Genomic DNA, 26,798 nt, shown 5'->3' on the forward strand with positions numbered 1-26,798 from the left:
GGACGCCAGAAAAAAAGCTTTACAGAAACCATCTTCCACAAAAAATTAAACGTACTTCCCATTTTCCATACCCTTCAAGTAATTCACAGTTAAAAACCAACTCTGCTCCAAACCAGAAGTTTTGCATTCCATTCAGGTTAACAATTACAACTGGAGGATAACAGAAACTGGCTGGCACTGAATTATTAGCATACCCAAAAGTCAGGTGCCTCTTGGTACCACCAGGGTTAACAAGATAAAGAGAGAGCACCCAGGGATCATCCACAGCACACATGAACGTCAATGAAGTCCGGAGCTCCTATGGGCAGCTCGCACCTACCTGCTCTTGGAGCTGAGAAAGGAGAAAACAGAATTATCCCGTGACCGTCGAGCCGACTCCATAAAAAGAGACCAAGGCTGAAGAGAGAAGGAATTGACTTTGGCTTTGGAATCTCACACACAGCCAGGTTAGGCAAATAAGAAAACCCATTTTCTAGCCCCCACCCCCACCGGAGTCCCCAGGAATACCTAGAATTCTTCATTTCATACCTTCAGGATATCCAACGGGGTAGAAAGAAACCTGAACAGGGAATTGCGATCAAGGCTTTTGGGCACACCAGCTGTGTGACCTTGAGCAAATCACTTAACCTCTCTGAGTCTGTTTTCCTCACCTATAAAATAAAAATGTCTAAAACCAGGAAAGATTTTCCCAAAGAACTGCCAGCGCTCTTAATCTGAGAGCGTAGAAAATGGCATATACACATTTCCAAAGCATTTTCAAGGTAGTTGTCCATTTTTCTCCCCCACCCCTTACCGCTATAGGTCCTGCCTTGTTTTCCTCAGTATCACAGATGCCTCAGGTTAGTGCTGTGACTAATCCACCTTGGGTGGGTATCCTCAGGCCGGTTATCTGCCTTGCAGAGGCGTGGTGAGCGGACCTCCCGGGCCTCCAGCCCAGGCTGGCAGTGCCTGCGCTTTCACAGCATTTCTCCTCTTGAATTCGTCTTGCCCTCTAACACAGATACCTGCACGCCTGCCTCCCTTCCCCTTTCCTTCTCTCTCTTATTTTTTTTTCTCATTTTCTCTTTCCTACACCCCTTTCTATCCTTCCTTTTTTGCCCAACTCCTTGACAGAGAGATGATGTGTGTATCAATTACTCCTATCACCCTCTTTCTTCTTTTATTTTATGTGATAAACAAGCTGGTGAGGGAGTGAAACACATGTGTTATCATCCAGATTCGACTGAAGAGAGATCCAGAAAGATTCAACAGCTGGCTCTAGGTCACAAGGCTGAAGCTGGACTTTCCTGACAGGCCAGGGTTTCCCTCCTTCACGGCCAGGACCACCCAATTCCCCACTCTCAGATATGCCTCTTCTCAGAGCCTCAAATTCGCCACATGGTATGACTGAGTCTCCCTGCTAATTCTGGCATATTCTCATCTTCCTCCCTCTGGGCTCGTCAAATTCTTATCCTATTTGCGGGGCAAGGGGGGGGTCTATCTCACTTGACCCCCACAGCCCACCTCCCCTTCTTTAAGCAAACCAAAGAGGAACAAATCTGCAAACTGACAAACCCACACAACTGGGGAATAATTATTCACTTCATAGGAGTCTCCTTTCATTAGTACCTCTCTTGGATACCCAAGCCACATTGTACCACATATCCACATACAAGGCCACCACTTTCTAGACCGTAAGAGTAGCCTCCTCTGCATCCTTAGCACGCTGTCCAGTGTTTATGGTTAAGGAACATATTTGAATTCTGAAGAAAAAAAAAGTGTGAAGACAATATCAGAATCCAAAGCAGTGCCTAATGGAGTAAACATGACTCCAGGTATGACTTGAGAGTCTAGGGTTTTGATGCAGTAGCTGTGTTTTGTTCTGTATTCAAAGAGGATGAGAAAAGTGGATTATAAAGACAAGGTGGCAAATAAATTAACCATCAAATCATGCCATGAAACAAGAACCGATGATTAAATGCCAGACAGGGAAGCCTGGCATGCTGCAGTCCATGGGGTCTCAAAGAACTGGACACAAATTAGCAACTGAACAACAATTACCGGTTACCTGATTAACAGTCCTGGTGATGGACAGGGAAGCCTGGCGTGCTGCATTCCAAGGGGTCGCCAAGGGTTGGACAGACTGAGTGACTGAACTGAACTGATCTATAATCTCATTTAATTTAATCTAACAGAGGAGGAGGAGATAGGTTCAGAGAATCTGCCCCAGGGCATGCTCTTTGCTGATATGGGCAGAGCTGAGAATCAGAGCAGATCCAATCCAGTCATTGCTCTTCATCTAAGCCACTCTCTTCTGCCACAAGGACCCTGGCTCCAGGGAGGATCTGTTGCTCAAATCCAGAGGCACCTGTGCATGCTTTCTAGGCTCTACAAGAACACATTTGGCCCTGTTCTTCCACTCCTTTTCCTTGGGTTCCCCAATCCTTCTTTTCACCTTTCCACCCCAAGACAATCTGTCCTGTTCACTTTGAAATCTATTGACAGATTCTACTATCGAGGATCTCAGTTAACCACAAAAACTGAGATATGGATAGTATGGATTTCCCCACTTCAAGTAAGCCTTTATGTTCATTTTTTTCCTATGGCCACAAATTTGATATTTGACTTTAAACACTGTGGGCTGTGTTAAAATTCCCCGTGTCAAATACAGTCCTTGGTGTTCTATTGTATTCAAATATTTCATCTCATGCTGCTCAGAGGATAAATGCTTTGTCCCTGAGAAAGAACTGTGCCTTCCAGGCAATATAAATGTTTGATAATAGCATTTTCCCACTTCCAGCCATGCAATTCTAAGTTGGGTTTTGTGCTACTGTTTTGGGTATGCCAGCATGCAGGTGTCCCCCTGGTACTTCTAACTGCTGAGTTCTGTCAGGGCAGAAAAATCAACCTCTCTCTGCCCTTTCACCAGAGTGTCTGTCATTCCAGAGGCCCACCTCTAGCTTAGATATATCTGAATCTAGCATGTATTTTGGAGAAGGCAATGGCACCCCACTCCAGTACTCTTGCCTGGCAAATCCCATGGACGGAGGACCCTGGTGGGCTGCAGTCCATGGGGTTGCGAAGAGTCAGACACGACTGAGCGACTTCACTTTTACTTTTCACTTTCATGCATTGGAGAAGGAAATGGCAACCCACTCCAGTGTTCTTGCCTGGAGAATCCCAGGGACGGGGGAGCCTGATGGGCTGCCGTCCATAGAGTCGCACAGAGTCGGACACGACTGAAGCGACTTAGCAGTAGCAGCATGTATTTGGTCTGCAAGATGGTTGCAGATTCTGAAAGGGGTTTTGAGTTCTCTCAGACACCAGCAATAAGGAGGAAGCAGCAAGAGGAGAATGTTTTATTTGGAGCGAGGCGAGTAAGTCCTGCAGAATCCTGAAGAGGTCTCTACTCCCCCTGACTCATTCAAGCTCCTTCAGTTTTCTGGAGAGGGCATCTGAGAGCATCCTGAAGGCAGCCTCAGAAACTTACCCAGCCCAGCCTAAATCAAACCCTAAGAAAGGTCCCAACAGTCTCTAGTGTTTTTCCAAATTGCTTAAGGAAGGAGATGTTGGGACAGATAAGGGGAACACATGAAGAATCAACTGTCTTTCACTGGGACAGTAACAGTTTCACTGGGACCAGAAGGTTCTCAAAGTGAGGTCCCTGGATCCCCTGGGAGACCCTTTCAGAGGTCTGCAAAGTCAAAACAATTTTCATAATAATACTGACATTTCTGTATTTTTCCACTCTGTTGACCTTTGCACCAATGATGAAAAGGCAGCAGAGGGTTACACTGCTGGTACCTCAGCACAAAAGAAGACAGTGGCACCAATTTGCACTAGTAATCATAGCATTTTTCTATTAGCAGGCGCTAGAAGTTGTCTTTATTATTTTTTTGAATGTACTTGAAGCAGGAAAACATTAATTCCATCATCTAACACATCTTGACTCTTGAGCATACATCTTTTTAAATATTCTGTGTGATGAAATGGGAAGCATGCACGAAACACGCTTGCTGCATACTTAATCATGACTATAGACTCAAGAAAAGCCGCATGTGTGACAGTTACAGGGGAGCTACAGCTGCTTCTGGCACAGAACACTATTTTCACTTGAAAGAATAACTGAAGCTAAACTATGGTTATCCAGATTCTGGGTATCTGGTAGATACTTTCTGGAGAAACAAATGAAATGTGCCTGTCTCTTCAAAGAACACAACTAATGGTATTTGTCTCCAATGATAAAATCGGAGCTTTCAAGCAAAAGTTAAACTTTTGAAGAACTTACATTCACCACCATGAGCTTAATAGTTGGTCATAATTAAATGCTTTTCTGATGAAATTAGTTGTGATACTAGTAGATGTGATTTTTAAAAATATTATATAATGAAATGTGTCAATATTTCAATGATCTTCACAACTCAGTAAACCAGTATTTTCCAAATGACCAATTCACAATGTTACAGAATCACACAAGTAAAAGACCCATTCACAGTACAAGTAAACCAGTGGATTTTAACATGAGTATAAAAATTTCACTGATATGGTTTCAGATTCCATACTACAACTAATCTTTAAGAAACTATCTCTTATAGAGTTTGGCTTTAATAGCAAAGAAGAATGTTCTCAACTATCTGAAAAGTATATCAAAATACCCCTCTCTTTTCCAACTACATATCTTTGTGAAGCCAAGTATTCTTTATTTACTTCAATAAAAATAATGTATTTCACCAGATGGAAGGCAGAAACAGATATAAAAATATAGTTGACTTCTATCAAGCCAGTAATTATTTGCAAAAATACAATGTGCTTTCTATCATCTATTTTTTTGGAAATATAGTTTTTCATACAATGTTATTTATGTTAACATAAGAAATTCCAATTATTTTTGAAGTACTTAATAAATATTTTTAATTTCTTAGTTTGAATTTCTAATGTGATAAATAGTTACAGATACAACCCACATAAACAAGAGCACTTTGGGTTCCTTAATAATTCTTAAGAATGTAAAGACAGGGTTGCCAGATTCAGCAAATAAAAATGCAAGTCAGAGTTAATTTCTATTAATTTTTATTTTATATTGAAGAATAGTTGATTAATACTCTTGTGTTAGTTAAATATGAATTTCAGATAAACAACAAATAATATTTAAGTATCCATGAAACTTTTGGGACATATTTATACTAAAAAAAATTACTTTTTTATTTATCTGAAGTTTTTATCTGAGTATCCTTTATTTTATTTGTCTGTTAAGATGTTCTGAGCCCAGAACGTTTGAGAAAAGCTGCAGTAGACCATGCCCTGCACACATGTGCTTACACACTAACATGTATTTAACACCCACTGTGTATCATACCCAGCACTAAATTCTTGACAAATACTACCTCTTCAGTCATCTCCAAAACCGTATATGGCAAGTATTATTGAGATCCCTAGTTAAGTAAAACTAGTTATTGGTGGAAGGCAAGACTGGAACCCACTCACTCAGACACCAAAATCTCAACTTGTAACCATTAGGGTTACACTGAAGTCTAATGGAGAATCCCAAAGATGATGGGTTTTTCTGAATATTTGTATCTCCAAATTTTAGCAAATTGATTTCTTTTTTTCCTTTGTCTCACAGCTGTGTATATGTTCTTCTCTCAGATAGGATGGAAGCCAAGGCTGTGTGTCAGGAAATTCTGTCCAGAACTGGCTGTGAGTATTTGACTCAGAGCAAACTTTCCTAATGGATGCTTCCCTGGGCATGACAACTGCCTTTTTCCAGGCTGGGAATTCTAGAATGGAGCAGTGGTACACGGGCACTGCTCGTTACTATTAATTGGAAGCTGCTGGGAGCTTGGTGCTGGACTAGAATCATCCTTGAGGATTGGTAATTTCTACAAATGAATCTGTACCAACTGAAGCAAATGCAACTATTGTTTTAAGTGAGCCAAGGTCCTATTTTTCGTATGATCATGACCCAGGCTACTGGATATATTTAATGAGCCAAGGTTTGACAGTAAACAAACTATCATTTTTTATGTTACAGATGGCAGCAAGGGTAGATACTCACTGCACCTGAAGATCTGCAAATACAAAAATGAATTTGCTTGCAGACAACTCAGACCTCCCCTCGCCTGCCCCCAATCACCCAGGTGGCGCCATGGTAAAGAACCACCTGCCTATGTAAGAGATGTGGGTTCAAGCCCTGGGTCGGGAAGAACCCCTGGAGTAAGGCATGGCAATGCATTCCAGTATTCTTGCCTGGAGAATTCCCATGGGCAGAGGAGCCTGGAAGGCTGCAGTCCATTGGGTCAAAAGAGAGTCAGACATGACGTAGTGACTTAGCATGCGTGCCCTAGTCACCTTTCTTCTCCTCCAGTTTCAAGAGTATGTCCCCTGTCAGCTAGACACGGAGGAGGGGCTACACAAGTCTAGACTGCACAGAAAGGGGAAGGCCCCCAAGGCACCGAAAAGAACCAGGTTTGATCCCTGTGTTTGTATTTACTTTATCCAGGCTGCCTGTACGATGAGGACAGCAATATTCACCTGGCAAGCTATAGCCTATAGGGTCGCAAAGAGTCGGACACCACTGAGTAACTAACTACTACTACTACTATGCATAATGAAGTGTAGAAAGCAAGAAACAAGCAAGGCAGGTAGAGAGAGACAGAGAGAGATACTAGTCTTTCAGACAGGAAAATTCTTTAACAAAGGGAAGATTTACCTTTCAGATCTTTTGTTTTGTAAATCTGGATTTTTATTAGATGTGAGGCACACCAGATTATATTAAAGGCAGTTGTGTATACAGAAGGGTGATAGAACTTTGAAAATTAGCCTGGAGGAGAGAATGGGACAAAAGGAGAAGAAAAAAAAAAAAGTGTAGATCTGAACGATTTTCCAGGCAAGAATACTGGAAAGTGAAAGTGAAAGTGAAGTCCTTCAGTCGTGACTCTTTGCCACCCCATGGACTGTAGCCTACCAGGCTCCTCCCTCCATAGGATTCTCCAGGCAAGAGTACTGGAGTGGGGTGCCATTTCCTTCTCCAGGGGATCTTCCCCTCCCAGGGTCTCTCACACTGCAGGCAAACTCTTTACTGACTGAGCAACCAGGGAAATTGGCCACAGGACTGGAAAAGGTCCGTTTTCATTCCAATCCCAAAGAAAGGCAATGCCAAAGAATGCTCAAACTACCGCACTATTGGACTCATCTCACACACTAGTAAAGTAATGCTCAAAATTCTCCAAGCCAGGCTTCAGCAATATGTGAACCGTGAACTTCCAGATGTTCAAGCTGGTTTTAGAAAAGGCAGAGAGAGGAAGCAGAGATCAAATTGCCAACATCTGCTGGATCATCAAAAAAGCAAGAGAGTTCCAGAAAAACATCTATTTCTGCTTTATTGACTACGCCAAAGCCTTTGCCTGTGTAGATCACAATAAACTGTGGAAAATTCTGAAAGAGATGGGAATACCAGACCACCTGACCTGCCTCTTCAGAAATCTGTATGCAGGTCAGAAAGCAACAGGTAGAACGGGACATGGAACAACCAACTGGTTCCAAATAGGAAAAGGAGTCCATCAAGACTGTATATTGTCACCCTGCTTATTTAACTTATATGCAGAGTACATCATGAGAAATGCTGGGCTGGATGAAGCACAAGCTGGAATCAAGATTGCCAGCGAAGTATCAATAACCTCAGATATGCAGATGACAGCACCCTATAGCAGGAAGTGAAGAACTAAAGAGCCTCTTGATGAAAGTCAAAGAGGAGAGTGAAAAAGTTGGCTTAAAGCTCAACATTCAGAATACTAAGATCATGTAATCTGGTCCCATCACTTCATGGCAAATAGATGGGGAAACAGTGGAAACAGTGACAGACTTTATTTTGGGGGGCTCCAAAATCACTGCAGATAGTGATTGCAGCCATGAAATTAAAAGATGCTTACTTCTTGGAAGGAAAGTTATGACCAATCTAGACAGCATAGTAAAGCGCAGAGACATTACTTTGCCAACAAAGGTCCGTCTAGACAAGGCTATGTTTTTTCCAGTAGTCACGTATGGATGTGAGAGTTGGTCTATAAAGAAAGCTGAGCACCGAAGAATTGATGCTTTTGAACTGTGGTGTTGGAGAAGACTCTTGAAAGTCCCTTGGACTGCAAGGAGATCCAACCAGTCCATCCTAAAGGAAATCAGTCCTGAATATTCATTGGAAGGACTGATGCTGAAGCTGAAATTCCAATATTTTGGCCACCTGATGCGAAGAGCTGACTCATCTGAAAAGACCCTGATACTGGGAAAGATTGAAGGCGGAAGGAGAAGGGGACGACAGAGGATGAGACGGTTGGATGGCATCACCGACTCAGTGGACATGAGTTTGAATAAATTCCAGGAGTTGGTGATGGACAAGGAGGCCTGGCGTGCTGTAGTCCATAGGATCACAAAGAGTCAGACAGAACTGAGTGACTGAACTGAACTGAACCGACCAGGGAAGTTTGGTAATTAAGAAGTACATTTTAGGAACCAAATCTTGGTGAGAACCTAGAGAGCAGGCCTAGGTAGAGAGAGGGTTTGGAGAAATCCAAGGGCCTTTTCCATGGGGTGTCTGAAGGGAACGTAAAAGAGTAATTAAAAAAATTTTTTTAAACAGTCAACTTCACCCTGTGTCTCAGGCCCACATGGCAGGGCTGCTGTCTGAGCTCAGATAGGGCCCAGCCCTATCTGGTGGCCCCTGTGTCTCCCCGGCAGTCTCTCTATCTGCATATGCAATCTAGATCTCTCAAGCACTGAAAGGAGTGTCTGCGAGGCGAGGGGAAAAGGAAAAGAATAACAAAAGGAGAGGCAAGCCCGGCTCCTGCCTCAGATAAGCTTGGATGACCATGGAGTGTGCAGCTTTTCCCTTCAAGGGGCCTCCAGGATTTATTCTCCTGAATGCTGAATGTCAAGGAAGACACAGCCAGAAACTGTGACTCATCAAATTTCCAACGTCAAGACCAGAGAGCACAGACTGGATCCAAGGACTGGCTTTGCACTCAGAGTCAAGGCCCCTGCCTGCTTCCAATAGAAAGGGGGTGGAGCCATGGACCAGCCTTCGCCCCCAGCAGCTGCCCTTCCCTGACCTGGCACATGGAGAACAGGGAGTTTTATCCACTGTGCTTGAGCCACAGGCCATCACGACATTTCAGAAAGCGATCTGCCTTGAAAAGTGGTTGGATCTGTACAGGAAGGTCACTCACTGGCTGTTTGTGTAGAGCCACATAGTAAATATTTTCAGCTCTGCAGGCCAAATGGTTATATATGTTTCTTTTTCTTTCTTTGAGAAAGCCTTAAAAATGTAAAAACCCATTCTGAGCGACATACAAAAACTGGCAGCAGAGTGGGCCTTAGTTTGCTGGTCCCTTACTTAGAGCAACAGCTAAGGGTGGGCAGCATAAACTAGGGGTTTTCAGTTTGGTTGTTAAAACCATGAGGCAGGGAGTTGCAGCTACTGCAGCCAGAGCCCCTAGAGCCTGTGAGAAGTTACTGCAATGAGAAGCCCGTGTATACAACTAGAGAGTAGCTCTTGCCTGCCACAATTAGAGAAAAACCCGCACAGCAAGAAAGACCCAGCAGAGCCAAAATAAATAAATTAACTGATTAAAACAAAACAAACCATGAGGCAGCTGTGACATTGCCTTGTTGCTGACAAAGACCACTAATTCTCCGTCGCACTTGCCTGGTCTAACATTCTCTGCTTGTGGAGTCATCTTCCCTTTGCTATGATCCTCTTCAAAGAAGAATTTAGCTATAGATCTGGTGAAATCAATCCTTAAAATGATAGTCTTATATAGTCAAAAAATCAGATAAATAGGATGGAATTTTAAATAAGTTAGAATATTTTTAACAGGCTAGTTTTCTGGTTTTCTTCAGGTGTATCTGTGTGTGTGTGTGTGTGTGTTGTACATGACTCCATTTCTGCTTAAAAGTGAACACTCCATACTTTGGTAGTCCTCATACTTGTGTGTGTGCTCAGTTGTGTCTGACTTATTGTGACCCCATGGACTTTAGCCCACTGGGTTCCTCTGTCCATGGGATTTTCCAGGCAAAAATACTGGAATATTCTTACTGGGTTGCCATTTCCTACTGCAGGGGGTCTTCCCAACCCAGGGATCGAACCTGCATCACTTGCATTTCTTACACTGGCAGGCTGATTTTTTTTTACCAGTTGCACCACTTGGGAAGCATGCATATATATCACAAAATTCCAAACATGGAAAAACCCTCCGACAGAGCCTAGCCTATAACTGTTTACATTCGGGGCAAGTATAACCTACTTCAGTTAAATGAGATAGTCCAACTGACACAGTGACTGGCAGAAGAGCTGGGGCCAGAAACTTGGTTCCCTAATTTCCAAAATTAGTTCTCTTTCTACTCCTCGACTTCATTGCACATTGCCAAGTTGGTACTAAAAATTCAATTCGACAAATACAGTATTTCCATATATGCCCAGCACTGGCTTGTGCTCTGGGATACAAAAGAAGTGCAAGAGAAGAGTCCTGCCCAAGAAAAACTTTTGAGCTCACTGAGAAAACAAGGCACACACACACATGAAATAAGTATATTGCCTTACATTATTATATAATTGCAGGGCTGAAGCAGAACTGATAACGCTTCCTATGCTGATGGAACATTTCTCTGTTTTTGCTGTTCAACATAGTGGCCAGTAGCCATGTGTGGCTGCTGAGTACTTCAACAGTGGGTAGTGGGGCCTCCCTGCTGGCTCCGCTGGCCGATGCAGGAAGACACAGGTTCAATCCCTGGTCTGGGAAGATCCCACATGCTGCAGAGCAACTCAGCCCATGCGCCACAACCATTGAGCCCATGTGCCCCAATTCTAGGGCGCCTGTGCTCCACAACAAGAGAAGCCACCGCAGTGAGAAGCCGGCACATCAAAACTACAGAGTAGCCCCTGCTCACCAAAGCTAGAGAAAAGCCGCACAGCAATGAAGACCCAGCAAAGCCAAAAAGAAAATTAATTTTTTTAAAATGTGGGTAGTTCTTGGACTCTTTAATCAATAAAAATTAATAAGAGGCGAGAAGAGGAATTCAGGCAAGGTTTTATTATGACTCCTGCTGTAGCACAAGAGAGTGAGGTGGGGTGAGCTGGTCCCTTAAATGGGGTGAGGGTAGGCACGGAGCAGTGGGACAGGCAGTACGCTGCTCTGGCTCCCAGCACCTCAGAAGCAGCAGTTGGCCCTTTTGGTTTTGGCCTTTTAGTGTTTTGTTCATAATTTGCCTCCACTCAGTATGTGCACAGTTATTTTTAGTTCCTCACAGTTTCTTTGTGTTTTGTTGCTCGAGGAGACATTTGTCCAGGACCAAGCACTGCAGTAAAAGGTCCCAGGACCCAAGACCCAGACTGTCTCATGACTAACGAATTAACTTTTAATGATATTTATTTTTAATTCCCACTGGTAGCTCAGTGGGTAAAGTCTGCCTGCAATGCAGGAGACTGGAGTTCGAGCCCTGCTTCAGAATGATCCCCTGGAGAAGGAAATGGCAAACCACTCCAGTATTCTTGCCTGGAAAATCCCCATGGACAGAGGAGCCTGGTGGACTACAGTCCATGGAATCCCAAGAGTCAGACAGGACTTAGTGACTAACCCACCACCAGAATTTTAATTAGTTTAAATAACCACATGTGGCTAGTGGTTACTGTATGGGGCATCACAGGTCTAAAAAAGCAGTTAAAGATATGGATGGAAGACATGTAACAGATATTCTGTCACTTCTTCCCCCTGCACCTTTGGCAGAAACCACTGTGGCTCACAGAACCCGTTCCCTCTGAGCAGGGATGAGCTCTCGGGATTCTCCATATTTTCAATTGCTAGGATGTGGCGTATATAATGAAATCTATTTGCCGTCCTTGAGAAAATAGAACGTGACAAATGTAGCAGGAAGGAAGTACTTGGGCCAAGCTTGGAAAGGCAGCATTTAGACAGATACACAGAAAGGGGCAGATTGTGTGGGGCTCTCCATGGGGGGAAGAGCATGAGCAAAGCAACTGATAGAGTTCTCCTGGTTCCAGGACAAGGGGGATGCTGGGCTGGCCAGAAAGGGGGGTATGGTGAGATAAGGGGTCATGCAGAGGGTGGGACTAGATGAAGGAGACCTTTGGATTCCAGAAGGTTAGACTTTTTCTCAAGAGCAATGGGAGCCCCTGAAGGTTTAAGCAGGATAATGACAGGAGAAAAACATGTTTTGAGAATTTGATCTGATAGTGAACCACAGATAGGACTGTATAATGGACACATACATTCAGAGACCAGTAAGACAACAATTGGGGCTTCCCTGGTGGCTCAGAGGTTAAAGAGTCTGCCTGCAATGAGGGAGACCTGGGTTCGATCCCTGGGTTGGGAAGATCCTCTGGAGAAAGAAATGGCAACCCACTCCAGTATTCTTGCCTGGAGAATCCCATGGACATAGGAGCCTGGTGGGCTACAGTCCACGGGGTTGCAAAAAGTTGGACACGACTGAGTGACTTCACTCACTCAAGATAACAATTGATATGGTGCTAGAGAAGACTCTTGAGAGTCCCTTGGACAGCAAGGAGATCAAACTAGTCAATCTAAAGGAAATAAACCCTGAATATTCATTGGAAGGACTCATGCTGAAGCTGAAGCTCCAATACTTTGGCCACCTGATGCAGAGAGATGATTCACAGGAAAAGACTGGAAAGATACTGGGAAAGATTGAGGGCAGGAGAAGAAGGGGGTGACAGAGAATGAGCTCGTTGGATGGCATTACCAAATCAATGTACCTGAGTTTCAGCAAACTCCGAGAGACAGTGAAGGGCAGGGAAACATGGTGTGTTGCAGTCCATGTGGTCGCAAAAAGTCCGACACGAATTAGCAACTGAACAATAACAAAGAGGGCTATTCTGCTAAAGGTTCTTGGTTTTCCTTTAGGAAAGTAACACTTGCTTACTTAGGAAAATGAGTAAATCATTGAAAAGCATATATAAAAATTAAAACTAGACCTCTACCTTTCACACTCAACCATAGTTGGCATTTTGATGTAGCTTCTTCTAGGCTGTTTTTTTTTTTTTTCCCCCTTCCATGGCTATTGGAATAAATCAGGAATAAAGTTAGGACTAGAACGAGGAAGGTGGTAGTGTGAATAAAGAGGGAAAGCTTACAAAAGGAATTTTTAAGTGAGACAGCAGAGTGATGAGGAAAAATAATCTCTTCTTATTGGTGTCTCATTAAAGGACAGATGACATTTTCGAGACCTTCCTAGACCTAAAATGGAACTAAACTGTTTACATGCATGTCTCTGTGCATTTCAGAGAAGGCAATGGCACCCCACTCCAGCACTCTTGCCTGGAAAATCCCAGGGACGAGGGAGCCTGGTGGGCTGCCATCTAAGAGGTCACACAGAGTCGGACACAACTGAAGCAACTTAGCAACAGCAGCAGCTCTGTGCATTTTAGTGAACACATATATAGACAGCGGGAGTTGTCAAGACAGTAAAGTTTCCTTGATTATTACGCTGTTCCCTGATGGCTCAGAAGGTAAAGCATCTTGCTTACAATGCGGGAGACCTGGGTTTGATCCCTAGGTCAGGAAGATCCTCTGGAGAAGGAAATGGCAACCCACTCTAGTACTCTTGCCTGGAAAATCCCATGAACAGAGGAGCATGGTGGGCTACAGTCCACGGGGTCTCAAAGAGTCAGACACAACTGAGCGACTTCACTTTCACTATAATCTGTAAGGTTTTAGGTGAAAAGTAATTAAAGTGTATATTCTCGGCAGTGTTATAAGGAGGACGTGTAGATGTGGTTCCCAGGACATGTCATGGGGTGGTGTAAACAGGGGATCCAGTCTCAGACAGTACGCCACCAAGCAGTGACAGCGTCTTCTTAAGACCCAAAGGTTTTTAAGGCCCAAACCATCTTCACAGACCACAGGAAAACAAAAAACAAAAAAACAAAAACAGCTGCTAGAGAACACAAATTATGCTGTCCACAAGTGTAAACCAGTCGTTCTCCACATGGGACCTACACGAGACTCAATCTTGGAGTTTTCAAAAAATATTGACGGTTGGTTTCCTTCTCAGACCAATGATATCAGGGTCTCAGTAAGCAGGGCCTATGCATTGTTTGTTTGTTTTTTTTTTAAGTTCTCAAGATGACTGATGCCTGAAGCATCAGCAGATATCCCAGGGCTAGAACAGTTCAAAGGGTCTAGGGGCAGTGAGTGATCCAGACCCGAATGACTGTGATCTTAGCCACGCTGGTGAAAAGCTGCAGCCAGTTCTTTAGTGAAGGGGAACTAGAGGCCAAAAGAGAACCCACCACGGAACTTTTTAATTTGCATATTAAACTATACATAGCTTCTATTTTCAGAATATATGATCTGTCATTTTCAATACACCCTTTCATCATTTTCACTGAACAAAGTGTGATTGAACTCCTGGGGACTGTGGCTACTCAATGAACTCTGGCCAAAGAAACACGCCTTTTTCTGAGGATCCCTTGCCTTCTGAGGGGCTATTAGTTAAACAGTGTAGACGCTGGCTTCAGATGGACCTCAGTGAGCGTGCCAGCTTTGCTGTGCACTTACTAAAACTCTGTGACTGTGTGCAAGTTACACATTCTGTTTCATACCTCAGTTTCCTGAGCTGCCAAACAGGAATCTTAATGCCTTTATGGGATTATTGTAGAAATTAAATGAGGCCATACAGGTAAAAGGCTTCCCTGGTGGCTCAGATGGTAAAGAATCTGCCTGTAATGCAGGGGACCAGGGTTCAATCCCTGGGTCAGGAAGATCCCCTGAAGAAGGGAATGGCAGCCCACCCCAGTATTCTTGCCTGGAAAATTCCACAGACAGAGGAGCCTAGCAGGATATAGTCCATGGGGTCACAAAGAGTCAGACACAAATAAGTGACTAACATTTTCATACAACTAAAAGAGATAATACCATTAAAAGACTTCTTTGGTGCCAGGCACAGAGTAAGCACTCAATAAATATTATCATTATTGCCATTATTTATCATTTATTTTCATCATCACCTCTGGGTTTCTTCTGACACCAATATTTTATGGTTCTAAGAATCGCTGGTGGCTGACTGCACAGATGGAGATTGCCAAAAATTAGCAGGTACTAACAAGTTAAGATTTAAATAAAGGCCCAGACTGGATTCGGCTCCCTTCATCCCAGCCTGACTCTTCAATAACTTCTTCATTCTTTGCTTAAGCTGTCCCTTATATGTTGCAGACGCTGGTTTTAGTTTCAAAATGATGTCACTTATTTTGCAGGCACAGAACGTGGGTCATTCTTGATGAAAGCAATGTAGCTCTGTTACTGATATTTCTGGGCAGCACAGACACCTGTGAACCTGGCTGAAGCGAATGTCAGATCTCTGCCTCCATCTGTCCCTGCTGCATCAACTGCTAACACTTGGGGGCAAACTGCCTGAACGTTGGCCCCCCCCCCCCCACTCAGCATAATTCTGATGCTTGTCTAATGACTGGAATGAAGACGTTGTTCTTGGAAACTTCGGGGTTGACATTTGAGTGTTGCCCATGAAATTTGCCTAAAGGCCCAAAGCTGACGTTAGCCACAGATGTCAGCCTCATAACCGTGAAGTGTTCTCTTTGCTTTCCACCATACCAATAGCCTCCTACAGAGCATACTGCCATCATCGATCGTCATTCTGCCAAAAGACACACATCCTGTTGATGCCCATAGCTTTCTTTTTCTTTGTCCATGATGGGAATAAACCTCTTCCTTTTAGGAAGACAGTCCTCCTTTTGTAGGCAAACATCCGCCATGATGTTATTGGTTGAGTCATGGCCTACATTCACCTCGCCACCTTTCCATTTTTGAAAACGGGTTACCTTGTTTTGCAAATAGCAAGTCATCAAGCAGGTTGCCAAAGGAACTACTGGCTCTGTGAAACTTTTGTCCAAGTGATGAAATAATTTTAGTACGAGAAATTATCAGTTTGGGATTAGCCACAAACTCCCCAAGAAACCCAATTTTTCCTTAAGAAAACCAGTTTTTCCTAACGTCTGTTGATTTGGATCCAAAAAACACACCTCAGGATCATCTTAGTTACAGGAATGACATGTCATGAAGTCACTGGTTGATACCCACAACAAGCTAAGTGTGAACTGGGCATAACTACTTTGATACCAAGTCTTGGAAATTTCTTTGGCATTTATCACCATTGGCCTTTATAAATAGCAAATGACTTTGGCTACACAATAAGTTACTTTTGCATAAGTTCTCAACACCAGCCAGCTCCATACCTGAATTAGCACTTTTATTAAACTGGATCAGATATCAGACAAAACAAAAGGAGACAAGAGGTCTAGACAAGAAAGTAGCAAATTTGTTCTCTGGTAAACCTGGATAGAGATGAGAAAAGAGACTCATTAACTTCTACTGCATTTTCAAAAATACATTAACTATATGAGTTTGCTTGTTACTCATATATTGTTGCTTATTGCTTGATTCATTCCTGCTTTATTAACATTTTCTCATAACTAAATGGTCTTCCCTGGTAGCTCAGCTGGTAAAGAATCTGCCTGCAATGCAGGAGACCCTGGTTTGATTCCTTGGTTGGGAAGATCTCTTGAAGAAGGGATAAGCTATCCACTCCAATATTCTTGGGCTTCCCTGGTGGCTCAGATGGTAAAGAATCTGCCTGCAATGTGTGAGACCTGGGTTCAATCCCTGGGTTGGGAGGATCCCCTGGAGGAGGGCATGGCAACCCACTCCACTATTCCTGCCTGGAGAATCCCATGGACAGAGGAGCCTGGCGGGCTACAGTCCCCAGAGTTGCAAAGAGTCGGATGTGACTGCGCAACTAAGCACAGCACAGGGCAGCACAGCGCAGCATAACTAAATGGCTTAGCTTTCACCCCGAAACTCTTCTGGGGCCAGGATCACATCTGGTCCATCTTTGTATTCCTCACACTCCTGCCCCAGCATCTCTCATTATGGAGTACTTTTAAGTTTATTCACCTGCATCAAATTAAATTATGGGCCTTTTCCCCCCTCTCTGCAGTAATAAGTTATATGGTACAAAGTAAATACTAAGTAGTAACATGTGATAGAAAAAAAACATCTATTTTCAGAAGAAGCATAAAAGCCACAATTAGAACCTGCCTTTGGAGATTGACTTCAGCAGCCTTGTAGTTGAGCAAATGAAAGAACTCACTCGCTTCATCTTTTGTGTACCTGCTCTTTAGCAAGTTTCCTTCATATGGACCACATGAGTTAGGTGACTGTAAGGAGCCTAGTCCTACTTGAGGTATAGCATGTCTTCTTCAAACAAAATGATGTCAAGATCATTTTCCAAAAGGTAGCCCTTCTGGTAATTTTTAGGGATTTGAGGAAAATTGCTTCTAAGAAATTTGTGATCTCATCAAATGAAATCTACAGTAAAGGAACATGAAGAGTCATTTTAGCAAAGAAAACAGTATATTAAGCTGTTCACCTTTTTCTCTTTTTCAAAAGTAACTTGCATCTTCAGCTTACAGGTTAAACAATATCCACTCCTGAATTTATTAACTTACTTGGACTGGAAATCTAGGCTATGATGACCAGGAAAGGTCAGCACTCAAAATGTTTCACTATTTTACTTAAAGGCCACCAGAAATTCTGTGATTTTCCCCCTTTGCCCTTCCTATGAATGCCCACCACTTGATGTCCTGTCTTGATGGAGGTGCAGAGACTTCCTGTGACTTGAGAAAAGTCAGATAATGACCTAAATGTTAACTTTTTAAGAGGACTGGCCAAAGAGGTCACCAAAAGTTCACACTAAAAGTTCAAATTTCTATATATCAATCATGGCCAGTGATTCCCTTTCCTTCTGAATGGGGAAAACAGATCAATCTTATCTCAAACTGAGGTAGAAAAATCTTGAAAAATAAAATTAGAAGTTCTGTTAAAAAGATATACCTAGCCCTGGTCGGCCCCTACACTCAATACATCTCTCAAAAATGACATCAAATTCATTCATGACTAAGAAACCAGCAGGTTTGGTCAATTCAATGGAACTGGGGTTCCACGTCATATGTGGTATGTGCACATGTCTAAATGCACAGGTGTGAATTTCTGAATCTATCAGTTAAGTTACTCAGTTGCTCAACAGTACTCTGGATAGAAAATGTCAACATAGAGCATGAAGATTTGATATCTGAGAATCTCATAATGGTCCAAAATGGAAGTAAGGTCAGTAGCTGATCTCTGTCCATTCTAGTTAAACCATATATATATATATATATATATATATATATATATATATAGAGAGAGAGAGAGAGAGAGAGAGACCATGTCACATCACACGTGGGATCCCAACCCAGGATCAAACCTGGCCCCCTGCTGCAGTGGGAGCATAGTCTTAACCATTGGACCACCAAGGAAGTCCTCCATCTTTTTTTTTTTCCCTTAAATCTGGCTTTTGGATGGAGGAATTATATATCCCATTACCAGAAATCACCCGTCCCTGATGCCATTAAATAAACAGAGAAAAAGAAAAGTGGACACATTTGTTCATGAAAACAATCCCTCACTAGAAGCTGATCACCTTCTGTGGGGGGTAAATGAGGGAAATTAAGAACACAGATTTGAGAACTCAAAAGATTGGTAGGAAAATAGAATCTGGAATCCAGCTCTAGGAAATGATGCTAATAGGAAAGGAAGAAAATATGTTGAACCACAAAACCAAAAAAGTCTCTTTAAAGGTCTTTTAAAGACATTCTTACAGACATTTGACAAGTCAAAAGATTCTTCCAGAATTTGACATCTGTTCATCTGAAGCCACTTTCCTTTACCTCTTTCCCCATTAGGTTCATGCTTATTCCTTGAACCTGATGCTCACTGGCCCATTTTGAAACCCTCCAGATATCCTCATTTGACAAGTCGCTACTGACTGCCCCCAGTGTCCCATGTCTAGTAAACCATTCCTTCTTCTTTGGGTCTCAGTTAAAACAGCACTGAAATTCCAAGAAACCTTCCCTGATGGTCACTCCTTTCACTAACGTTCAAAGTAGGTCCTTTCTTAATTCCTTATAATTCTTCTTCGGCCCACTCACAACTCTTTCATTATTTAATGTCTGGTTTGACTACCCCTGGTGGCTCAGATGGTAAAGAATCTGCCTGCAATGTGGGAGACCTGGGTTCGATCCCTAGGTTGGAAAGATCCCCTGCAGAAGGGAATGGCTACCCACTCCAGTATTGTGGCCTGGAGAATCAGACGTGACTTTCACTTTCACTTTCTTTTTGACTACTAGACCAGGTTCCTGGGGGCAGAAAACCAATCTTTTCTGTCTTATTTACCCAGCATCTAGCATAGAGCCTGGCACTGTGCTAGGGAAAACCTTTGTTAACTGATTCACCTACTGACTTTAGGGTTAATGTACTATCAAGTGTGGTTCCCTATAATATAGAGGTTCTGAAAATATTAAAGCCTATATAAATCAAGCGTCTGCCTCTACCACGGGAGACCTGGGTTCGATCCCTGGGTCGGGAAGATCCCCCGGAGAAGGAAATGGCAACCCACTCCAGTATTCTTGCCTGGAGAATCCCATGGACGGAGGAGCCTGGTGGGCTACAGTCCATGGGGTCGCAATGAGTCGGACACGAATGAGCGACTTAACTTAAATCAGATCCATGTGATTTGGAGAATCCAGTCCATACTGCATTATACTCTACAAAGATGCTATTTACCCATGCATTTAACATGAATGTGAATTTGGACTCATTCACACATAAATCTGGAGAAGGAAACGGCAACCCACTCCAGTATCCTTGCCTGGAGAATCCCTATGGACAGAGGAGCCTGGTGGGCTACAGTCCACAGCGTTGCAAAGAGTCGGACACGACTGAAGTGATTTAGCACAAGCACTCATGCATACATAAATCATCCTGACAAATCATTCTGGGGTGAAATATTCTAAAATAGAGCATCTTACTTGTAAACACCACAATGCCAACCACTGGAGAGGAAGCAGGTGTTGGATAAGACAGTATCTGGTTTTAGGATCTGCTATCTAATTGACTGCTCCATGAGGTCACATGGGCTGTTCTGAATGCCAGCACCACTGCTAAGGAGGTCCACGGGCTACCTGTCTCATCATATGGAGTAACAAAGATACTAGTTTCTAAAGGCATTTGCACTTTGTGAAAAATAGGACACAGAGAACACTTAATGCTAGTCATTTGATGGTTATTAGAAGAATGCTGTATTTCACCAAATCAGAATCTCCATAACATGCATCCCCACTTTAGACATGTTAAATTATGAGGGGAAATGTACTTTTAGAGTTATGAAATGCAGTGAACTACAAGAAAAACTCAGTATTAAAAGACTTCAAGCAAATTCATTCACATATAGCCTCGGTCTTTTTTTTTTTACTGTGGGAGTCCTCTGGGGCCAACAGTACTTATAAACATATAGGACACTCTGGCCTAGTAAATTAAGCAAATGTCCAGAAGCAAAAACAATAAGCGTTGGTTAAAACATGAGAGAGAAGGGCTTCCCTGGTGGCTCAGTGGTAAAGAATCCGCCTGTCAATGCGGGAGATGTGGGTTCAATCCCTGATCCAGGAAGATCCCACATGCCACAGGGCAACTAAGCCCGTGCACCACAACTCCTGAGCCTGTGCCCTTAGCCCAGGTGCCGCAACTACTGAGCCCGCTCGCCCTAGAGCTCACGATCCACAAGAGAAGCGACTGCAACGAGAAACTCACACACCCCAACCAGAGAGCAGCCCTGGCTCACGACAACTAGAGAAAGCCCACACAGCAATGAAGACCCAGTGCAGCCGAAAATGAATTAAATAACTTTTAAAATAAATAAATAATGATACAGAGAGAGGATTAACATTTGGTGTCACTATGTAATATTCACCTACTTTTCTCCAACCCTCGATGATGTTTGTCTGAAGGGAAGACAGAGTCAGATCACTTACCAAACCTCCTCAGGGAGCCCAGGAGTGGCTGCTCACTGCTAGGGTGCCAGACACAAGGTGTCCTGATGCCTCTGTTACCCGAACTCTGAAATGGAAAAGATAACACTATTAACCCAGAGATGGCTAACGAGGAGCGTGCGGTTAATGACAGCTAAGTGGACGGAGGGGAGGTGGGAAAAAGAAGAAATACGGCGCTTTGATTACGGCACACCTTTGTGTGTGCATTGATTACAGGGAAAGCTACATAACCAGTCAGTACAAGAGTTCTGCACTGGCTCACATACATGGAGAAAATAGGTCATGTCCTTTTGCCAATTCCACAAGGCTATTCGGGTTGATATTAACTAAGGTATATTCAGGGCTTCCCAGGTGCCACAGTGGTAAGGAACCTGCCTGTCAATACAGGAGACGCAAGAGATGTAGGTTCAATCCCTGGGTTGGGAAGATTCCCTGGAGGAGGGCAGGGTAACCCACTCCAGTATTCTTGCCTAGAGAATCCCATGGACAGAGGAGCCTGGCAGGTTACTGTCCATGGGGTTGCAAAGAGGCGGACATGACTGAAGGGGCACACATGCCTGCACAAAGGATATTCAAGTGAAAAAAATCTCAACTCTGACAAGGAGAGAAGAGGAAAACACATAAAGAAGTGGTGTAACTGGGAGAGGGAGCTCATGGATTTCCCTAGGAGTTCAAACTCTGCTCTACTGCTTGCTAGCTCAGTGACTTTGGACATTTTACTCAACCTCTCTGATCCTTCTTTTTCTCATCCAATATGAGCCTGCTATCCACCTGTTAGGGACACTGTGACAACAAAGAAGACAACAGGGCTATGAGGGCCATGAAGCCCTTACCCCGTGAGAGAGACCACTCAATGGAGGGCAGCTATGATTACTATATTCCTTTAAATTTCTTTCTGCAGGGGCACATTAAGTTGTGGTCTTTTAGGGTAAATCACCAAACACTCAAAATGGTTTGAAGTCTGTGAGCTGTTAGCGTTTTAAAATATTTCTTTACCTTTGGAAGCCCTTTGCAGCTGGCTTTTCTGCCCATATATGAACAATATTCCTTAAGTATTCAGCTTCATCTTTACGTAAACACATTTGATTAACTAGGCTCTGTACAGCAGACTTCATCATGCTACTAGTCCACCAAGAATTAATAAAACCGCATAGGACTCTCACTCCCTCCCTTTCCAAGAAAGACCGTAAGTCTGCAACCTACCTCTGGGAAACAAAATACTGAGTTCTGTTAACTCCTCTAGTTGAAATAGGTAATCATTTGTTCCAAAGTTCTTCCCAACTCAATGGCCTCATTAACTAAGGTTGAGCTTTTGATTAACATGCAGGGCTTGAAGAAACTTTGACCCAGAAAGCTGGCATCTGACTTGCTTCTAAGCCCAACTTGTGTCACAAGTGCAGGTTTCAAGGGTAATAAAGGACCTGGGTGTTTGCTTACAGCAAACGGAGGTGGTGCCATGTCATTACAGAGCTTTTCCCAACTGTCTGCCCAACCCTTGGCAAAGACAGTTTGCAGCCTGCACGTCGGCTTTTGGAGTGAACAGAATGAAAAGGTGTGGATTACCAAACTGAAAAGCACCTAAGTTCTACCTGGCACATTACCTAAATGTCAGTTGTTTAAGAAACATGAATATGATCCCCAGATGATGGTGATCAGAGCAGAGATTAGGTGTTGAGGCAGGTGCATGCTCTGTCTCCAGATTCTGCCTCAGTGAGCAAACTGCTCTCTCTGAAGGCTCCAGAGTTCTACAACAGTCTTCAGCCACAAAGCAGAGACCACAGCACTTGAACGTTCACGTCCTTGCCTATTTTAAGATGAATAGTGTCCTTCTCAAATTCATACGCTGAAGTGCTGACATCACCCCTGCCTCAGCACCTCAGAATGTGACAGTATTTGGAGATGCCTTTGAGAAGGTAAGTAAGGTTAAAAGAGGTCATATGGGTGAGCCCTAAAGTTGCTCAATGGCTCAGCGGCTAAAGAATCTGCCGTTAGTGCAAGAGACAAAGGAGATGTGGGTTTGATCCCTGAGTCAGGAAGATACCCTGGAGTAGGAAGTAGCAACCCACTGCAGTATTCTTGCCTGAAAAATCCCACGGACAGAGGAGCCCAGCAGGCTACAGTTCATGCTGTCGCAAAGAGCAGGCTGAGCCCTGCTATAGTATTATAGTTATAGTATGGTGCCTAGAATCATTCTTAGCTTCTCTTTAGGGCTTCTGAGGCGGTGCTAGTGGTAAAGAACCTGCATGCCAATGCAGGAGACACAAGAGACATAGGGTTTGATCCCTGGGTCGGAAAGACCCCCTAGAGGAGGGCATGGCAACCCACTCCAGTATTTTTGCCTGGAGAATCCCATGGATAGAGGAGCCTGGTGGGCTACAGTCCATGGGGTCACACAGAGTCAGACACGACTGAGCCACTAACACACACACAACCCAGTATGACTGGTGTCCTTCCAAGAGATTAGGACACATTCACATTCAGACCAAGGGAAGACCCTGTGAGCACACAACGAGAAGGTGGTCATCTGCAAGCCAAGGACACAAACCTCAACAGAAACCAAACCTGCCAACTTGATCCTGGGCTTCCAGCTTCCAGAACGGTGAGAAAATAAATTCCTCTCCTTTTCCCAGTCTACGGTATTTTTTTATTGTTGCCCTAGCGATCTAAACCACTACCCACCTCTCTGTACCCTCAACTATATGTCCCAGGACCAGGCAGATAACAAATGAGGAAGTTGACCAAGAGCAAAATAACAGGAGAGGTGTCAAATTTTAAAACTTTAAAAAATACTGGGTGGCCACACAAAATATGTCCACAGATTGATTATGTTACGGGCCTTTCAGTGGCAACCCCTGGGTTACGTCATGCAATCAGATACTTAAAAGTGCCCACTATTCATCTTGCAACAAATATTAATTGAACACCTACTACAGAATAGATCTTATACTAGACACTAGGCATATCAGTGCTAACTAACATAAGGTGTCTTTGTCTGCATGGTATGTGGTGGTCTGGGATAGGGAGCCCAGGTACTGAGCTGGGCAAGAAATGCCAACTTGACAAGACAAAGTTGCTGCCTTCCAGGGCGCTGCAGATTAACAAACCACAGACACGGAACAAGACAGTCATGAAATAATGGGACACTGGCTGCACAAGGGGCAATGGAAAGGGAAAAGATGACTGCCAAAAGATGACCGCCAACGTCTGTCAAAGTTGACCCAGGAAGACATGAGCCACGTTCTGGAGGATGAATAACAGTCTGCTTGTCAGACAGGCTGTCTGAGGAGGCCTTACAAATAGCTGTGAAAAGAAGAGAAGCTAAAGGCAAAGGAGAAAAGAAGAGTTCCGAAGAATAGCAAGGAGAGATAAGAAAACCTACCTCAGTGATCAGTGCAAAGAAATAGAGGAAAACTATAGAATGAAAAAGACTAGAGATCTCTTCAAGAAAATGAGAGATACCAAGGGAATATTTCATGCAAAGATGGACTCAATGGGAGAAATATCAATAACCTCTGATATGCAGATGACACCACCCTTATGGCAGAAAGTGAAGAAGACCAAAGAGTCTCTTGATGAAAGTGAAAGAGGAGAGTGAAAAAGTTGGTTTAAAGCTCACCAATCAGAAAACTAAGATCATGGCATCTGGTCCCATCACTTCATGGCAAATAGATGGGAAAACAGTGGAGACAGTGTCAGACTTTATTTTTTTGGGCTCCAAAATCACTGCAGATGGTGATTGCAGCCATAAAATTAAAAGATGCTTACTTCTTGGAAGGAAAGTTATGACCAACCTAGACAGCATATTAAAAAGCAGAGACATTATTTTGCCAACAAAGGTTTGTCTCGTCAAGGCTATGGTTTTTCCAGTGATCATGTATGGATGTGAGAGTTGGACTATAAAGAAAGGTGAGCACTGAAGAACTGATGCTTTTGAACTGTGGTGTTGGAGAAGACTCTTGAGAGTCTCTTGGACTGCAAGGAGATCCAACCAGTCCATCGTAAAGGAATCAGTCCTGAATATTCATTGGAAGGACTGAGCAACTGAACTGAACTGATGTTGAAGCTGAAAGTCCAATACTCTGGCAACCTGATGTGAAGAACTGACTCACTGGAAAAGACCCTGATGCTGGGAAAGATTGAAGGTGGGAGGAGAAGGGGACGACAGAGGATGAGATGTTGGAGGCATCACCGACTCAATGGACATGAGTCTGAGTAAACTCTGGGAGTTGGTGATGGACAGGGAGGCCTGGCATGCTGCAGTTTATGGGGTCGTAAAGAGTTGGACACGACTGAGTGACTGAACTGAACTGAACTGTCAGACAGGATGGCAGATGAAGAGCGCACATTTTCCAGACATAAGGAATAGTCAGCTCCTGTGTGCGGGACATGAGAAAGCAGTGGCTCTTTGGAGATTGAAAACTAGCTGGACTGAGGGTGGGCAGTGGAGGGAGCAGCAGGATTCATGGCTGAACAAGGCGAGGAGCTCACATTTTATCGCACGGTGAATCACTGGAGAACTTTAATCAGGAAGGTGGCATGACCAGGACTGCTTGTTGGAAAGATCACCCTGACCACAGTGCAGGGGACTAAAGGCAGGGTGACCCAAAAGGAGAAGATGAAGGCAGGAACCAGGGAAACAGACATAGGGAATCTGGGCGGTCAAGGTCAGGGATGCGGAACTGAAACTGTCATGGCGTTCAACCATGGCCACAGGTGACATTGTCCAAGAACATTACGTGCATCAAGAGAAGCACTAATTTTTTAAGGGTACTACTTTGATAGATGAGAACACACATTTCCTAGGAAGCTTTTAGTTTCATTTATCTTACATTTCACACCAAGAAACTAACTTACTCCTTTTTATCTGTCAAGGTCACATGTGACTGTACCTCAGTGTCCTCATCTAAATATGGATAATAATGGTACCTCCTTCAGATTCCTTGAGCTCATTAATAAAAGTAAGCAAAGTGCCAGAAACGATTATTAAATCAACTATTATGAGAGCAGAAATAAACTTTAAAGGACAAATGGATAATTATTGACTGTGCAGTTAAGGATAATCCTCCCACTAAGAGAATACAAGGCAGATTAAAACCACCCCTACAACCACAAAATGTAAAAACTTATATAATTGCTTCGAAAAGGAGCTGCCTCCAATTTCCTTAATCTCTCCAGAGCTCTCACACAGCCTTTCAGAAAGGACCCTAAAGTGCACGAGCATTAACTTCAATTTATAAAATGCTTTGTCTCAGGTATAAATATATATATATACATGATTAATGAAAAAAAAAAAAAAGATTAATGATCCAAGGGGATGTGGGACCTGCAAAGGGAGACCCACTGCAAAGAAGCACTAGAGAACTTTCTAGAGAGATGAAAGTTCCTATATCTTGATTGGGGCAGTGGTTCCACACCTGCATGCATTCCACATGGCACTAAAACCTGTCTGAATGTTACTATATGCAAATTATAGTTCAATAAAGACTGCATAAGGATAAAAGGGCTGGAAGATCGGGGAACTGGGGACTCAAGGGGAAATGGATACTCATATTTCAAAGAAAAGGGAAAATAGATATCAGTGAAAGAACTTGCCTTAAAACATTTAATTTCCAAAAACACTGTCTCTTAGAATGGATGAAGCTGGCTAAGAATGTAAAAACTATTCAAGAAACATTCTGAGAAATTCAGCACTTTATCCTCTGTCTAAAGAACAGAACTTTTTACCCCTAGATTCACTGGATAAGCTGCCCTCTTGTGGCTCTGATAAATATTTCCCAAGCACAAAGTGGGCAGTTAACTAAGTTATTCGTGTAGCAAGCCCAGCCTGTCTGTAAATAAATACTCCTCAATGACTGGG

At 43.3% G+C, this 26,798-nt stretch overlaps 1 protein-coding gene across 6 annotated transcripts in view; it reads right to left on the reverse strand.

Annotated features, from left to right (window-relative positions):
* Positions 1–26,798, reverse strand: part of RBM47 (RNA binding motif protein 47) — a 169,718-nt gene that overhangs the window by 81,184 nt on the left and 61,736 nt on the right. For all 6 annotated transcript variants that reach the window (XM_005681538.3, XM_005681536.3, XM_018049385.1 and 3 more), the window contains one exon: positions 20,924–21,008. The gene's annotated coding sequence lies outside the window, so the exon portion shown is untranslated. The remainder of the gene's footprint in view (positions 1–20,923; positions 21,009–26,798) is intronic.

This window comes from Capra hircus, chromosome 6 (assembly GCF_001704415.2).
Source record: "Capra hircus breed San Clemente chromosome 6, ASM170441v1, whole genome shotgun sequence".
Classification (NCBI taxonomy): Eukaryota; Metazoa; Chordata; class Mammalia; order Artiodactyla; family Bovidae; genus Capra; species Capra hircus.